Below are 17,272 nucleotides of genomic sequence, written 5' to 3' on the forward strand. Positions count from 1 at the left end.
CAGCAATAGGCTTAATCAGGTTTTAATAGTAATGTGAAAATACAGGGAGAATGGAAAGGCTTCCAACTTAAATGGTAAGTCTTGCAGTCTTGCAATCGCATTGAAATGTGTTATTTGCTTTGTCAGGGGCGTTCCAGAACCCTCTCCTTGGAAGATCTGACATTACCATGCTGTAAATGCTAGTCATATAGATCCGCATTCTGTTCCTAACCTCATCAGGGAAAGAAACGTAGTGAGAGCAGTGCCACCAAACACCAGAACTAAGAACAGTTCGCCAAACTCACCCTTGTAAAGAAAAGCACTGCTTCCAAAAAACAACAGATAGGAGAAAACAAAACAAGTAATTAACAGAGCCAGAACTGTTCGTTCCCTCTATGAAAAGGAAACAACTGCTTTTCTGTGGTGCCATCTGCCTTTGCGTGGCACCAGGAAGGAGGCCGTGTTCCCTGGCTGCAAAGTCTTCCCTTTCCTCAACCTCAGTATTAAGCCACTTCTCTCCTTACCAACCTCTTAATAAAAGTTCACATGATCCCCGAGCAGAGAAGTGTAATTAGGATCTAACTCCTGGGAAATGGTATCAGTTTGCTCACATGGGCTGGTAAATGGCTGAACATCTCCATCCGCCTGCCAGGCCACGATAGGGTTTCCAGCACATTTCCCCATCATGCAGCACAGTGGCTCCCAGAGCTTGGGGAGAAATCCTGTCTGCAACCCCTCAGCACCGCCCAGGCTTCTAGTGTTCTCCTGATAATACAAACTGCCAGCCAGCGTTTTTAATTAGAAAAGCAGCCTTGATGCAGGGAAAGCAGAGATTAACCCACCAAGTCACCATTTCCCCACCAAGCAATAATCTTGTTTAGAACCTCCTTTCAGTGACAAACTCCATCAAGTGTAAGCATTCACATGGAAAAAGAAGAAAGGAAAACTACTCGCACTACTGAAAAGTATTAGACCCCAGAAGACAATGTTCTGTATGACAAACCACCACCATAAAAATAACCAGCATAAAACCCTCCTCTTTTAATCCCACCCTACCATCATTTTGCTCTCTGGACATCTGTCCTCACCCAGAGATTCAGGTATGGCTCTAACAACAGAGATATGCAGCCAAAGGTCCCCTCATGGTACAAAAACATCACAGAAGATGCTGCCCAAATCCTTCCACTCCCAAACGATCTATTCAATTGCAAAAGCTCCTGCATTGTTTGTCAAGGATCAAACCAATCTACTGTGTGGTGGACCTACAGAGGTCAGGATGGGGATGCCTATTTGTCTTTGAAGCAGTGGAGTTCCCATTGCAGTGAACATTAAATCAAACACCCATGAAATACCTCAGAAAGATAATTTTATATTCTTCTCGCTCATCCTGAGTACAAGAAAACTCTAAAGGCTCCAGTTTATCTAACAAAAACCAAAAGCCACCCCTGCACATTACCCTCACTTGTTTGGTGTTCCAGCAGGCATGAAAGCATCATGTTCAAATTGGCAGCCAAGCTGTTCTCAGCTCTTTTGACCTATTCCTTTAATTTCAGCTGCATATGGGTTCAAGAAAACATCAGATTCCAGTCCACATTTTATATCTCAGCTCAAACAAGGGCTCTGCATTAAGATGAGTGGATTCTTGCTCTGTCTTTTGCAGGTATTCTTCAGGGCATCAAAGTTTCATTTGAACTGCTACCTTAGAGTCAAGAAATATATTGCTCATACATCTCCAGGGAAAATGACACAAGTGCAAGTTATTAAGTGCACAGCCTCAGTATTTGTCCATCCCTTCCCAAAGAGGGACAAGACAAGGCTACTTACTTCCTGGACAATAACCAGTCAATCATTTCTAAAGCCTGAGGCAGGTCAGAGCACTAGCAGTGGTATTAAAGCAAAGCATCGTTAGCAGCATTGTGCTCACTGAAGCAACATAATGAAAAGGGAATATTTATTGCTAATTTCGAGTTATACAGCAGGCACATCTGCCCTTATCCCAACTAAACCCAATTCACTGAGGTTTATCCCATCTTTGAAACAATCCGACCTTACCAAGCCTGAGGATCTGCATCAGACACCAGACGGCTTTTCAGTATCACATCCCATAATAACCAGACACAACTGTTTCACTGGTTGTACAAGACGGGCAGAAACCTCACACTGCATCATTCCACTCAGGCAACGAACACAAGCTTTGTTTTCATAGAACCATTAAAGGTGGAATAGACCTCTACGATCTTCTAGCCCTACCTACCACCCACCTACAACCAATGATGCCCACTGATCACATCCCTCAGTGTCACATCCCCACAGCTCTTGAACACCTCCAGGGATGGTAACTCCACTACATCCCAGGGCAGCCTGTGCCACTGCAACATTGCTCAACCTGAGAAGCTTTTCCTGATATCTGACAACTTGAAGCTGTTCATAACAGCTTCACAACAACTCATAAGACTGCACAGAGAGGCCAAAATCTGAACCTAGTGGTAGTTTGCAAATTGTCAGCAAAAATACAGAAACACCCTGTGTGTTATTTTCCTGCAGTGTTTTCTTGCAGCCCAGAGAAGACAGGCTTGGCAATTAACAGCCATCCTGCACAGAACAGATACCAGGAAATTAACTCTGCTGCTTTTTTTCCCCCCCCCCGCCCTCTTCATGCAGCGCATCCTGAAGTCTGTGGATGTAACCAGAGGATAAAGTAGATGCTGAAGGGGAAAAATGAAAGATCTTATTTACAATGCAGTCAGGAGGACTGTGGTAAAAGGAGAAAATGTTACTGCAAGCTAACAGCAGCGGGGAAATGGCATGACCTATAGCAATGCTGCTGATTCTATGTAGAAACAATGAAAACAGGACAGCCTGCTTTTATTATTATTATTATTAAGGGATTTTTGTGTTCTCAGGCAGTTGTGTTTAAATGCAGAGTTGAGTCAGTTATTCCAGCTGATCACAGTTATTCAGGTCAGGGCTGATCTGTGTTACAGAAAAAAGCCTTCCTTTGGTTCAAGGGGGAAGTGGAGGGAGGTGGTACAGGGGAACAGGACAGAAGGGGAATAAGGATCTATTCTTTGCCACTGAAGCTCACAGAGGAACCTCCCAGCACCAAAGACCTGAATATGTGAAGCCTTCAGGCATGCAGTGCTAGCACAAAAGCAAACTAACGGATACACGCTGCAGCCCAGAAAACACTTCTCTGCTTATCTAGTAAGGCACTGTACTTCCATTTGCAACTGACAGTCTTCCAAGGCTCTGCTCACTTCCCCAGAAAGGACTTGGGATCACTGCAGGTAATCCCTCTTTACCTAAGCTGTAAACTGCTACTCCTTATTTCCACCACCATCCATTCTTGGCACGTAGCACTTCTCAGCACTGTCTTTGGGAAAAAATTACGCATGATGAATCTTCTGGTGACCTTTAGGGTAAACTTCCCACAGCAAGAAGAATGCCTGAGCTCTCTCGGCCAGCACACGTGCACAGAACCGCTGAGCCGCTGCCCTTTGGGCTTGCATCATTTATCAAGAGAGGAGGCTGTCAAGCTGTTGCCTGACATGCACCGGCCCAGGAAAGGAAAGCAGTGACAGTTTACCTGAAGAAAATAATAGCGTGCGGCTGGGTATTTTGGCAGGACAAAGAAATCTACATGACAACAATATCCCAGTGAAAAATTGGAAATACTCAAACAGAAGCAAACTGACTGAGGAGCAGAGATTGATACCCAGCAGGGAAGCTGATCCTTCTTAGCAGTTTGGTGGGTGACTGAACGGCAAAGAGAACATCTAAGGTGATGTTTAATGCATTAAGAGATTTTTAAACATACCAGCATCTCATACCTACACTTCACTCGCTCACTCTCAAGGAATCACACAAAGGCTTAGACTGGAAGGGACCTTAAGGATCACCCAGCTCCAACCCCCTACCATGGGCTGGGAGCCCCCACCAGTTCAGGCTGCCCAGGGCCTCATCCAACCTGACCTTGAGGACCTCCACAGATGGGGCACCCACAGCTTCTCTGGGCAGTCTGTGCCAGGGCCTCACCACCATCTGAGTAAAGAATTTCACTATAACATTTAACCCAAGAGTCTAAATTCTATCAGGAACAGTAAAGAAGGATGAGGAGCATCAATGTGTCCTCCATTACCTTTTTTACATCTATGTAGCAAGCCAAAAACTACTCTAAGTTTTACCCAGGGAGTGAAGGAAGCAATCCCTAGCACAGCAGATACCACCTGCAGCATCTCACACTGCTCAGAAAGGCTGCACCATACCTTTAATTGACATTTGCAGTACTTCACAACACAAATCTAAAACTACTTGGCTTAAGCCTCATGCTCAAAAAAAGTTAAATCATTTCCTTCAGGAAGATGTTTGAGGTGTGAAGAAAATAAATGGGTTTAATAAGTCAGCTCTTGCTCCACTGGTTGATGCGTATAACCTTACCTATTGCCTCACAGGAACTCCAGCCTTGCAACAGCTTTGGAGAGCAGAGGCAGACTTAAAGGAGGCAGTGCAGAAGGAAGGGGAGAAGAAAGGAAGGAAAGATGAGTTTTCAGATGAGATCTGAATGCAGATGGAGAGTGGCTGGGGCACAGAGATTCATTGCTCTTTCAGAAATAGCTCTGAACAGATGATTAAAAGCAGCCCATCTTTGACTGTTGCACTGATCCATGGGTTGTTTTTTTTTCCTTAGACAACCTAGCAGCTTTCTTCCCCAGTCCTGACTCACACCTGCTTACAGTCCAGGCAAGGAATTCACTCGTTATACCTTCTGTCATCCTGAGAGTGGAACCCAAACTGTTACTGAACTGCTTGCTCCCAGTGCCCTGTTCTGTGCAGAGCCCACTGGAGCATGGGCATCAGTTATACACTTTGTGGAATAAGGCCACGTATGAACATCACCATTTATTAATGGGGGATCTTAAAGTGTTTTTCATACACTATAGTTCCAATGCCCAGCCTGCTGCCAGCCTTTCAAAGGAAAGACTACCCTTCTGAAAAAGATTTAAAGCTTTTCAGATAAGATTTTCCTCTAACACAAAGGAGCAAAGGAAAGGAGACATCACCCCTTTCCCCTCCTACCCCACCCTCAAACCACACTGATTATGATATATAGCAGGTGGTAAAAAGCAATTTCTAAGAGCATCAAGTATGTTTGTGCTCAGGTCCTCATTTGAGGAAAGCTGCACCGTCTGCCCACTGGCAATTGATTTGCCAGGCTCCAATTCAAGCAGCAAATTGCCAGTTAGCCAGGCATTTCACATGCCTCATCTGGTCACTTATGTCAAAAACACAACGCCTTTCCTGGGTGTTTCAGAATACACCGACAAGGCACCTAACAAGTCTCAGCCACTTCGGGGCATCTTTGCTTGCCACACCTCAACCCCACCTTAGGTATTTTCTTAATATCATTTTGTAACAATTTCAAGAATGCTGAATCTTAGGGCTCCCTGAGCAATTTCATCTTTCCAATTGGATAGTAAGGTCTACCAAAGATAAAGACTCAAGGTTTGGTTTCATGGACGTTGCCTTACAGCACCTCTGATACGTGGCTGTGTATGAATTCCATAAGAAAGAGGCACGGGAAGCAGAAGACCAGCCTTGGATTTTGCTCTCTCAAATAAAGAACTTAAATCCTATCAAGGCGTTGTCATCTGTCAAGAGTGGCCTATGGGATCACAAAGGAATTGCCTCAGAGGCAAAAATACCATCCATATTTCCATCCTCTCTCCATGCCACCGACCTCTCCCTTTACAGCATTTGTGACAGAAGGGATAAATGGAGCGACTGACACGTCCAGACAGATGCTCAGATGACTAAATCTAAACTAGGAACCTTTCAAGGAGAAGAGACACCACAGCAGACATACCCCTGGAGACAATATATCAAGAGAGAGATTTCAGGAGGCACCAGAGCCTCAGTCGACTTCTTTCCCTGGAGGTTTATCACTCCAGGCCACGTTCTTCCTGGAGCCTGCCCATCCCAGCCATCTTTGTGACTGACAGCAACACACACTGGGTCGGAGAAGAGAGACTTAGAGGTTGTTTCTCTTGCTTGAAAATACGACCTAGCAACTGTTCAGCTGCAGCTACCCTCCCATATCTTGCATCCATCCCTGCCTCGTGTCACACACAGCTTTCAGAGCTGCGGATTTCCATGTGGAAATGCTTTTTGTAGCTTAGCATGATTGCTGTTGCTGCCAGAAGAGAGTCTCTGCAGAGAGCAGATAAGTCATCTGACGGACAAGTGGGAAGAGAGAAGCAGAAGGCATCTCTCCAGCATAGTGCTTGGTCTGGGAAAGGAGTCACAAAAAATAAACAAATAAATCCAATGGTTTGCAGTCCCCTCCCTGCCCTATGACACCCAGGGACCATCCTAGCAAAGCCGCAATAGCAAAGCTACAACAGCATTTCATTGTCATACAAGGAGATCTTCGGAGACAACAACAGCAGGCTTTTCACTGAGGCAGTCCTTAACGTGCAACAAGCAAACAAGATCAAGTTGCCACCAGGTCTTTTCTCCCCAACCATTTGTACTTATTCCTCAGAGAACAACAATGTCTCCTCACAAAAGAAACTGAAGAATTCCTGTACATCATGGTGGCCAAACAAAAAAGCCATCAGGATGAAAAAGATCATTAAAGAAATCTTTAGCTTTGCTGTGGGCGAAGCCTTTCATACAGTTTGCTGTAGACATGACTATTCCACAGATCTCACTTTATGTCACTAACCACTCCAAACACACGCATGGACAACACATGTTGAACACAGCAGTCCATGTGGCCTCTCTTATAACCAAGTGGAGGAGGCTCTGCAGACATGTTCCGAGAGACAACCTAACTGCTGGGCAGGTTCATTGCTGACCTCTGATGGCCAGAGATAGACCTACATGGCCAAAGACAGTCTCCAGGACAAACTGGAAGGATCCTCCACCTCTATCTGTCCCCCGCTTCAGAAGGAGCAGCTCTTGAGATGGTTATTTAGGTTTGCCTGGTCATCGGTGAGGAGTTCAGTTTGGAAATCGCTCTGCCTTAGCCCGGCTGTTCACAGAGACCAGTTTGAGCAGAACCTTGGATCACAGGATCACGAAGAGGTGGCAAGTAATTGGGTGACACCACCCATGAAAACAGAGTTGAGGGTCCTGTTCTGTGCTCATATATCACCCAACCATAGAAAATAGATTCACAATACACCAGCACCCAGTTATAGCATGTGGGGAGACCCTCCTGTCAAGTCCTCTGCTCATTTACATCACCATAGCTATGAGAACCTTCAATCTCAGCAGCCACAGCTGGCTCAAGAGCTCCAATCCAAGTAGAGCCCACCATGACCAATAATTAGGCACAGTCACAAGCAGCACTTCCCCATAGAAGAACACCACACCTTCAAACAGGGGGGAGGCACAGCAGAAAGAGCGAGTGAGAGATTTCAGACCAACTGCTCCCTCCCCACCCTGCTCCTCCCTCCCCCCAAAAAAAGTCATGGGAGCTAAAATAACATTTCTTTCAGCAAATGTCAGATGGAGGAACTTTCATGACTCATCAGCTGTTGTTTTAGCCTGCAAGGGACTATAAATTAAACTAATTAGAACATGGTATTTTTCTTGCAGTTATACAAAACACTGTCTCTTCCTGTGACATCTAAGAGCAGAGCCATCAAGCAGGAGCGTGCTCGGTACATGTTTTAACTAGAATCCACAATTCACTTGCATGAAAACCCTCCTAGCAGCAAATTGGTGAGAGCTGGCAGAGCGCATCAAGGGAGCTGTGCTGAATTATGAGAGGAGGGAGAGTAAATTAGCGACCAATCAAACTCGTCCGACCAGAAATGGAGCCATCTCTTACTGTCAAGGACTGCAGCACTTGTATCACTTTCACTCAGAGCAGAGAAAAGGTAATTTATGGGGTCTTCAGTCACTCACACCACCAGCCTGTGCAGATAGTAAGTTGCAGTAGATAGCAGTTGGGACTGCCATGTGTTTACTTGCTTTTAGCCACATGCACAATCTTAGACAAGCCAAACAGAAAAGCCTGAATATTGGCTGTCACTTCAGTTTTCAAGCCTGAGTTATCCTAGCAAAGTAAAAGCAAAGGTTTATTTAGATCCCAACATCTTAACTCTGGCAATCACAACAAGCTTCTGCAGTGCCATTGCCCTGACTCACCTTCCAGCAAGGCTCCTCCAGAGCCAGATACAAAAAGGGCTTTTTCTACTGCACCACTAATGCATTATGGAGCCCCATCCTCACCTCGGGGGTTGTACATGAGCAATGTGCCTGCAGAATAACCATAGAGATGAGAGAGATGCCTCAAATCTGAGCTGCTCCTCATGATTCATCACAATAGAGCCTGGGGGGTTTGACTGGTTTCCCCATTCCAAGCTGAGGGAGAAAAGCCTGACTTATGAAGGCTGATGGCACTCAGTTGTACCCCTTTTGCTGTTGATGTCACAGATGATCCTAAGGAGGTGGATCTCAAGCAAGGAGACACCACTAACCTTGGTCAGCAAGATACCAACTAGATCTGGTCACACACTTATCCTCAGAGAACTGCTTCCTTCCTGCAGAGACAATGGCATTTCCCAAAACTTGTGATTGCTTCCAGTTGCTTAAAGAGATTAACAAGTCCAGCATAAGTAGCTTTATTGATTTGCATAAAGATCTCACATGCCATTGTCTGAGCTGGACAAGATTAGAAAATCCCATCACGTGTTGCAACCAGGCTTTTGAACAACATGGAGAAAAACTGGACATAGAACTTTAAAAAGTTTACCACCTTGGTAGCAAAACCGCTGCACAACTCATAGCCCAAGGCAGGGCTCTGCCTGCAGAAACTCCCGCCGCAGCAAGAAAAGCAGATGTTGTCTGCTTGTGCTCTGCATGGAGATTGCAGTCCAGAAACTGGAGGGGAGCAGAGAGGGCCTCAAGATTACGGCTGTGTTCAGAAATGAAAGTCTTTGGCACCAGCAAAACCCCAAGGAGCATTTCCCCAGCTGTTCGGAGCGGGGGCCTGCAGGGGTCCCTCATACTGCTCCACCGCAGCCAAGAACAGCTGGATCCCAAGAGCCAGAGGGCAGCTGTTACAACAAGCCCCCCCTTCTCCCCTATAGCGGGGGGCATGGGGAGATGGACCCAGCTGCCTGCAGATGCCTCCCCCAGGGCAGGCCCCACAAGCGCTGGCTCTCTGCCCTGGTACCCACTGGGATGTGCGAGCTGCTCACCTGCCCGCCAGCTCTGCGGGGAGGAGCAGCCCCTTCCCCTCACCCTATTTGCTGGAGTTAGCAACTCCAGTGCGGCGGTATCTGGCGGACATCTGGCCACTTGGATTTCCAGACAATGACTCATGCACACATCCTGGGACAGCAGAACCTGTGGTATTGAGAAGGGATATGACCAAGAGTCCCACTTTCCCTTCATTGTGCAAGCTTTAATTTGCACCTGAGCCTCTTTCAGACCAGACCAGCAAAGGGCTGGCTTGGATATTACATTCACCCCCTGAAAACAGCCCCTTCTGGCAAGGCAGCAACGCTACAACAAGGGATCAGACAAGGGACCACAAGGGAATCTGAATTCACAGCCCTGCAGCCTCTGTTACCACCAAGGGAACCACAAAATATGTTAGAAAAGGAATTCCTTAAACAGCAGCAAGGGAATGGGATCAGAAAGTTTGTTTCTGCTGTTGCCATGAGTCATCCAGGTGCAACACGGGCACATCTCCTGAGCAGGAGAGGTCACCAGCACCTTGGCTGAGGTTATCAGAGAGCATACCCTCAACCCTTACACTGCAGTGAGGCAGCACAGTTGTCCATAAGCCATCAAAGTTTAAAGAGCCCTAACGTAGAATAACGTTTCTCAGCCAGAGGATTATGGACGATTAAACAGGACACTGCTAGGTGCTGGAAATACAATTTCTGTAAGTGCAGATGTTGCTATTCTGCTGCTAGCCAAGAGCTACATCATCTTTTTGAAGCATGTGCAAATGTAAATGGGTCCAGCATTCTCTCACCAAGGCTTTTTAACTCTTAATTTCACGGTAAACAAAGGAAAACTCTTCTGCTCCCCAGATTTAGCATTTTTTTCAGCAGTTAGCAGCACTGCCTCTCTGCTCCATGAAGCTCATCCAAAGAAACCACAGCCTGTAGATCCCTAACCCCACTCTGCTCTTGCACAGGTCTCCTCTGCGTGAGGCTTGCTCGGTAAAACAGACAGCATATGGCATCCCACAATCAGCCTTATGATCTCATCTTGTCTGACTGTTATTTTTACAGCTTGTTATTAATAAGCATAAACTAGGAAGGCGAGGTGCTGCCATGGTGGATATTCACACACTCCCAGCCCACACGTTGCCTTATTGCGGATTGCCAGGCAGAGGAACACTCAAAGGAGCCACACAGGACTGTGTGCAGGACATACAGTTGATTCCCAGCTACAAGCAACACAACAGCAAGCCAAGATCAAAACAACAGACTTGTGCACAAGCTACATAAAAAAGCCTCTTAAGAAAATCATAGCATTAGTCCTACCTTGTTGAAGACAAAGCAGCCCTTCCAGCACCCACCAGACTTAGCAACAGGCTTCCAAGAGAGCCTAGGTGGGTAGATGTGATTTCTGGGTGAGGCTGTCAGCACAACAGCTGAAGCCCATGTCTTTAATTATACCCACCCTGCTGATTATCATCTACTTGCTGCTCTGAGAGAGGGGAGCTTAATTGAGGATACCTGTGAATGGGCTTATCTCAGCTCTGCTCCAGACCCACGTGTACCCTCACTACCTTCGGGTCCTCTCCTCCAACAAGTCCCAAAGCTGGACTCAGGTTGTGTTGAGTGTGAGCTTCACGCTTTGTGGTGTGTCTGGGGGCAGTCTGCTTCTGGCTCCTCAGCTCTGGCCCATAGTTTCACGGCCTATGTAGGCACCATAAGAGAAAACATACAGATACCCAACATCAACATCAGTGTGTTGTCCAGAAGCATTCACTCAGTTTAAGAGGTCAGACTGTCATACTGCTGTGACAGGACATGGGGAAGTGGTCTCAAACTAAAAGAGGGGAGACTTAGATTGGATTTAAAGAAGAGGTTTTTTTGCAATAAGGGCAGTGAGGCACTGGCACAGGTTGCACGGAGAGATGGTGGGTGCCACATCCCTGCAGACACTGCAGGTCAGGCTGGACGGGGCTATGAACACCTGATCAGCTGTGGGTGTCCCTGTTGATCGTAGGGTGGATGGGATGGTTTGTGGCTATGGAGAGCAGTTGGGGCAGCTGGCAGGGGTGGCGGGGCAGCAAAGAGGAAGAGGGATGACAAAGGGCTTGCCAAAACTGGATCCACGGGAGGACTTCTTTAAGTCGCGTGGTCCTGAAGGGAAGAGGCAATCCTCAGAGGTCCCACGGCACTTCCCTCCTTCCATCTCCTCCACCTGCCCGGCTGTCCTGGCCCCACTGCCTGCCTCCCCAGGAGGCCATCCCCTCCGCTCACCCAGCTGGAGAGATCCTGGTTTTGCAAACACAATGCAGCTCCTTAATGCACCATTGTTCACTGGGTAATTGCTTCCTTTCTTTCTCTCACTCCTGGTAAAGCCAGGGGCAATTCCTGCTGGCTGGAGGCAGCCTCCTCCAGGCTTTCACTTAAGTCCTTAAAGGGACACTTTCCAAAGAAATAATTGCTGCCTTTATACTTCACAGTCTTAACAAATATCTTTCGACCCCATTTCAACACTTAGAGGGTTTTATGTAGGTGACGAAGGGATTGTCTTTTTTTGATTTCAGTTCCTGCGGTCTTTCTTTCTTCCTCCCTTTCTTCTTCCTCCTCTTTCAATCTCAGAAAGAACACATGCATTTGTAAAGCCAATTCAGAACTATTCTTAGGGTTCACTCTTGTGCAAATTCAGAATTACTTCCAACAGTAATGTCTAACTCTGAAAAATAAGGTGCTTTGGATCAAATTAAATCAGGCTTTTAAGTAAGAAATATTGGTTCATCCCCAGTGTATTTATGCTCAATGTAGGTTACAATTTAAATCCCGGCTCTCGAAGGGCCATCCAATTCTCTACTAAAGCCTATGAATATCTCAGGAGGTGAGGAGGTCTCAACACAGCCAGCATACAATGGGGAAACTTCGGAGAAAAATGGGTTTCATAAAGAAAATGTGGTTTGAGTGGATGGTGGATGGTCTCACAGTAGCAGCAATGACACAACCCTCATTTGTATTCAGTGCAAAAGCGAAGATGGGGAAGATGCAGCACTTGGGAATGTGTTATGTGCGGCAGAGCTGGAGGCCGTTCACCAGAGCTGCAAGAGGAGGGCAAAAGCCCCCTGTGCTCTCAAGAACATCCTCACACTGTTCGTATCTGTAGCCTCCTAGTCAGAGTGCATGTGAAATGTGTGTGCTTTTCACCAAGTTTCTTCCTCAGTTGCAGGGGGGGGGGTGTTCTGATGAGGAAGGTTGGCCAAGTGATCTATCCCATTTTCTTCCCAAAGCAGTTCTGAAGCCTCTGTGTTACACATTGTCATCTTCGGGAGCTGGGGAAGATCACCATGGGCTTCAGAGCTCATGGGTTGGCTCCAGCCTATGTGAAAAGCAAGAGAACAGTCTGCTGTAAGAAAAGGATACATGAAAAATCAGGATAATACCCCACAAACTTTGAGACAAGGGTCTGAGTCCCTTCCAGAGCTCCCTTACCAGTCAATACACAAGTTCAGGGTCAAGCAAAGATTTCCGGACGCCTCTGTCTGTCACTTCAGTCTTCCATCCTTATCGGTTGTGGATTGGCCCAGTTGCATTCCTCCTGCTTTCAGAAGGGTCAGGAATAAATCACATTGGAATGGTTTGAATGCCTGGGGCTTAAGCTCGTGCTTAAATTAAGCTTGTGGTTAAGTGATTTGGTGGTGAATTTAAGCTCTGGAGTGTTTGGCTGAATTAGGCCTAATGGGTTTGTCCCAGAGGAGTAGTCAGATTTGTAGGAGAGCTTAAGAAAATAGTTCTTAAATAAATCACATAATTTCAGAAGTTGGGATCCTTTTCTTTTTCTTAATGCTTCAGGTACAGTTTTTCAGGGAGGGTGGTCTTATTTTATCAAGCGAGCACATCTTCATTACTTATACAGACAATTTATACCAGCCAATTGCATCAGCTCTTTTTCCCCAGCACTCAAGCCCACATAAAGTTCCTTTGAGCAAACGCCTTGAACACGTTGTTATAACAAAAGGTTCTTCACAAACAGCACATTGGTCGTTGCTGTGTTAAAAGCTACCTATGTTTTTAAAACATTAAAAGTAAGCCAAGGGACTGGAGAGGTGCAAGCCATGCAAAGGAGTTCATCTCCCGACCATAACACCTTCTAAAGTGAACATTATTACTGAACAAAGACATCAGAAGATGCTTTTAATTAAATCGAGTTATGGGATCACTCAATGGATTTCTGCCAGTTTACATCAGGAGACAACTTGGCCCTGAGTGATTCTGCACGTGGGAAAGGTGTTTACTCAGTGAGGGGCTTCGGGGGGGGGGATATCTGTTTGAATTTGAGATAGTCTCTATTTGTGCTTATCACACAGCAAAACCTTGAGGAACCTTTATAGCTGGATCGTAGATTGTCCTGAATTGAAACGATTCTTTCTTTAAAATAATGAAAACCTGAAAAAAGCCCATATCTTCTTGCTTGCTATGTGCATTTCCTGGGAGCTGAGGGTGGAGAAGCATCACCACCGAGAAGAAAGCAGCCTGGAGGAGCACATGAAAACACTGTACTGCATTGAGACATAGCATTGAAAAATAGCTTTGTGCAGCTTCTCTTAGAAAATCTGATTCATTCTTTGGATGCTTTCCTCTGGCTCAGCATCTCCTCACATCTGGCAGGTTCTCTCACCCAGCTTTCTCCCCAGGACCCTTCTGCTTTTGTAAAACCGGGCCATAAAGACCTCAGGAACCCCTCCATCCTCTCCATTTCAAGCCACTTTAGAATCGCCTGGTACCACACAACTGGCTAATGACAGTCTGCACAGCTGGGACCCGATGTCCGCTCCTCTCTGTCCATCTGGAAGCTCCTCCTCTTTGTGCCACTGTGAGACACATACTCATCTATCTCTACCCGGGCCAATGGGCTGAGAAGAACGAGATGAAAATGCAACCTGCCTGCACCAACAGGACCGACAGGTTAAGCCAATGTAGAAATCTGAAGAGTGACAGCAGCAGTCACGCCAAGTGGGCCAGAAGCCAACGAGTGTGTTGAGGAGTGGGTGTTTTCCAGCACCTGCCTCCATTCATGCAGGCAAGAAAATTGTTTGAATTACCTGCATCTTCCTCAGGCAGCTTAAAAATGGCCCTTATGTTTGCTGGAGATTTATCTACCTATTTATTACTACCAGCTATACAAACCATTTTTCCATTAACAAGAGCCCATGCTTATTTCTAGGCCATTTTTCACCGCATTTAAATTGACAAGCCAGTACCAATAGCAAGGATTACAGTGGGCTGCTTGGGTGCAAATCAAGTAAAAAAGAGGGGCAGGCTTTCTCCTTCCTACTGGCAGTCTCCTTAAATTCCTCTTTCCCTCTTGTCTGGGAAAAAAAGCTGTGACTGTGCATCCCCAGCATTGTTCCAGCAGAACACCGCTGGCAATTGGCTCTGGACTATTCTCTCTCCTGTAGGTAGAGTCGAGTTAACTGGTGGAAAGGAAGACATTGTCCTCTTGCTATGCACGATTTGTGTATCATGAAGAGATCGACAGTCTTCAGGGCCATCACAAAGTTCCAAGACATCTTCTGCACCTTCTGTTGGCATCAGCCAGCAGGAGCATGCACTTGTCCAGGAGGAAGAAGACAACACTGCATAAGGTCCCCCTCTGCAAACGAAGGTCTTTCTGTCTATGATGTTTCTTCACTCCACTGTCCAGTTAACATCACATCCATACAGAGATGCAGCTTTGCTGTTCTCTTGGAGCGCTTCCCAGCACGTTGGCTGCAATTCTCTGCTCTGTTTTCAGTCCCTTGTTTTGAACGATGATGTGCCCCCCAGTCTTCATCAGATATAACTTGTCACCCTATCTGATGGTGGTCTGAACAACATGATGCTTTCCCTTACTGGAGTTAAAAGACTTTAACTTGGATCAATTCCACCCGCTGTCCCATGACTGATACAAACAGGGACTGCATTTTCTTTCCTATTTGTTAGGCTCCTGCTATATGTCCAGCTTGTTCACCCTCATGACATTTAATTGAGTTTCCTCATTGCATGCCACAAATGACAGAAGGAACACATCCAAAAATACATCTCCTGATCCCGAGGTTTCAGTATGCACAGAAGCAAGGAGAAAGCTTTTCTCCTTCCCAACCTTCTGTTGTGCAAGTAGGTGAAGAAAGCACATGCACCATGATCCTGATATCCCCACCGCTGTCATGCTGGCAGGAAGCAATGGATTAAAAGTGTTCTTGTTTCTTTGTTTTCAGTTCTTTGTTTCCTCACCAGACTCTCACCTGCAGCTGGCAATGAGCTGAAAGCAGACCTGCATGGGCAACATCAGTGAGATTTGCCTTGCAAACAAGTCTCAAGACCAATTCCCACCTCTTTCACTAAGCTGTTCCTCTCTCTGCATGACTGGCTGTTACCTCTCAAAAGTGACTCACTCCAAATGCATTTTGCATTTCGGGGTGTAGATACACCTTTCCAGTATGTCTGCGTAAAGCACTCACACAATGGGCTGTGATCCCTATGGGTTGGCTGCAGGCTCCACTCCAAAGCAAACACATAACCCCACCACACATCCCTGCAGCTCACGCTAGAACCTGTGAGTTCTTTTGGAACCAGAAGGGGCCATGTTGAAGTGTTAAGCTCCCGTGCTTTAAAATGCTCCTGAATTTGGCCGTGCATCTTTTCAAAGCTTCCACACACACCTACTTAAATCTCCCAGGTTGGTCAGAGTGGCACACAGTGAGGATGAAAAAGAGACATCTCAGGGAGGAAAGCATAACTGGGCTATGTACATATATACATACATTCTCAGTGACAGATAAGGCACCACGTGGAGCTCTGAGGACATCCCCCAGCCTGTTCTCCAGTGCTTCCCCATGCGTGGTTCTTCCTAAACTACTGTGAGTATACACTGCTACCTTGCATTCCCCCTTAAGGCCTTCAGGGAAAAATGACATTTTTCTTCATTTACGGCTCAATAAAGTTTTGTGCTCAGCACTGTCTGTAACACTGCTCATCCTCCACCCCAGATATGCCATTTTTGTTGACGAAGGCTGACAAATAAAGAGCATTTAGAGGTTATTATTACTGAGGACACTCAAAGAGAGTGAGGCACTGCTTCTGAAGAACTGAGCCGGGTTTCAGTTATCCAATGGAAACTTATCAACACCACTCTTAACAAGTGCTGAAGGATCACTTCTCTCCTGAAAATGAGATTCTGCCTTGTAAACTATTTAGTATTTTTCCTTGCGCAGGCCCTTCATCTCTCAGAACCTGACAGTATTTCCCAGACAGTAAATAAAGAGATAAGCTGACCCCCTGTTGAAAGCAACCCCTTCTGCATCCCATTAAAACCTGTCAGCACCGTGCAGCCCTCCCTGCCAGGGCATTGGGATGAGGGCAAAGTGAAGCTAGGACTGTGGAGAGTACTGGGGAGTAAGGGCACAGTACTAAGTACTGATGAGATGAAGCCCCCAGGAAGGCAGAACCACTACGTGCAAAGCAGAATTAACCAAGACCTTGGCTTAGAAAGCTGTAAGCTAAGAAAGAGTTAAAGAATGCGAATTTTCATTTGGAGAAAATGATGTTCTTGGAATATATGAAGCATCTATTACCAGACATCAATCTCTACCATATGGCATATGCATTACTTTCTTTTGTGAATACGCTTTCAGCCACAGATTCATACTTTGCGTTCTGTTATTACACTGTGAGAGAACAGCCCACTCTGATGAAACACATCAGCTTGGCAAGTTGAAGGTGTTCAGATGGCGGTGTGGAGGTTCCCTGAGCCTCACTGTCCCTGTTCAGTCCCAGTGTTACAACATGCAGCCCATAGTGCATCTATGGTTCTATGACTGGGTATGCTGGTGGTGGCTTGGCAGTTAGACTTGATCTTAGAGGTCTTTCCAACCTTAATGATCCTGTGAGCAGGCATGGTGGTGTTGGGTTGACGGCTGGACCTGATGATCTTAGAGGTCCATTCCAGCTTTAATGATTCTATGAGAGATCACCTTCAGCCAAATTAATGCTATGCTTAACCAAACAAATTCAACTCAGATCTAAGTTCTGGTTTTTGTTTTTTTTTTCTAGAACTCCAAGCATGCTTTTAGTGAGGATTT

General features: G+C 46.1%; 1 long non-coding RNA gene across 1 annotated transcript in view; it reads right to left on the minus strand.

Moving 5' to 3' along the window:
• Window positions 1–11,027: 11,027 nt before the first annotated feature.
• The window catches only part of LOC140256853 (uncharacterized), a 43,639-nt gene continuing 37,394 nt past the window's right edge, over window positions 11,028–17,272 (minus strand). The window contains exons 5-6 of the long non-coding RNA XR_011904866.1: window positions 12,645–12,750; window positions 11,028–12,531 (exon numbers count right to left, since the gene is read on the minus strand). This is a non-coding gene — a long non-coding RNA (uncharacterized lncRNA). The remainder of the gene's footprint in view (window positions 12,532–12,644; window positions 12,751–17,272) is intronic.

The sequence above is a fragment of the Excalfactoria chinensis genome, chromosome 10 (assembly GCF_039878825.1).
Source record: "Excalfactoria chinensis isolate bCotChi1 chromosome 10, bCotChi1.hap2, whole genome shotgun sequence".
Taxonomy (NCBI): domain Eukaryota; kingdom Metazoa; phylum Chordata; class Aves; order Galliformes; family Phasianidae; genus Excalfactoria; species Excalfactoria chinensis.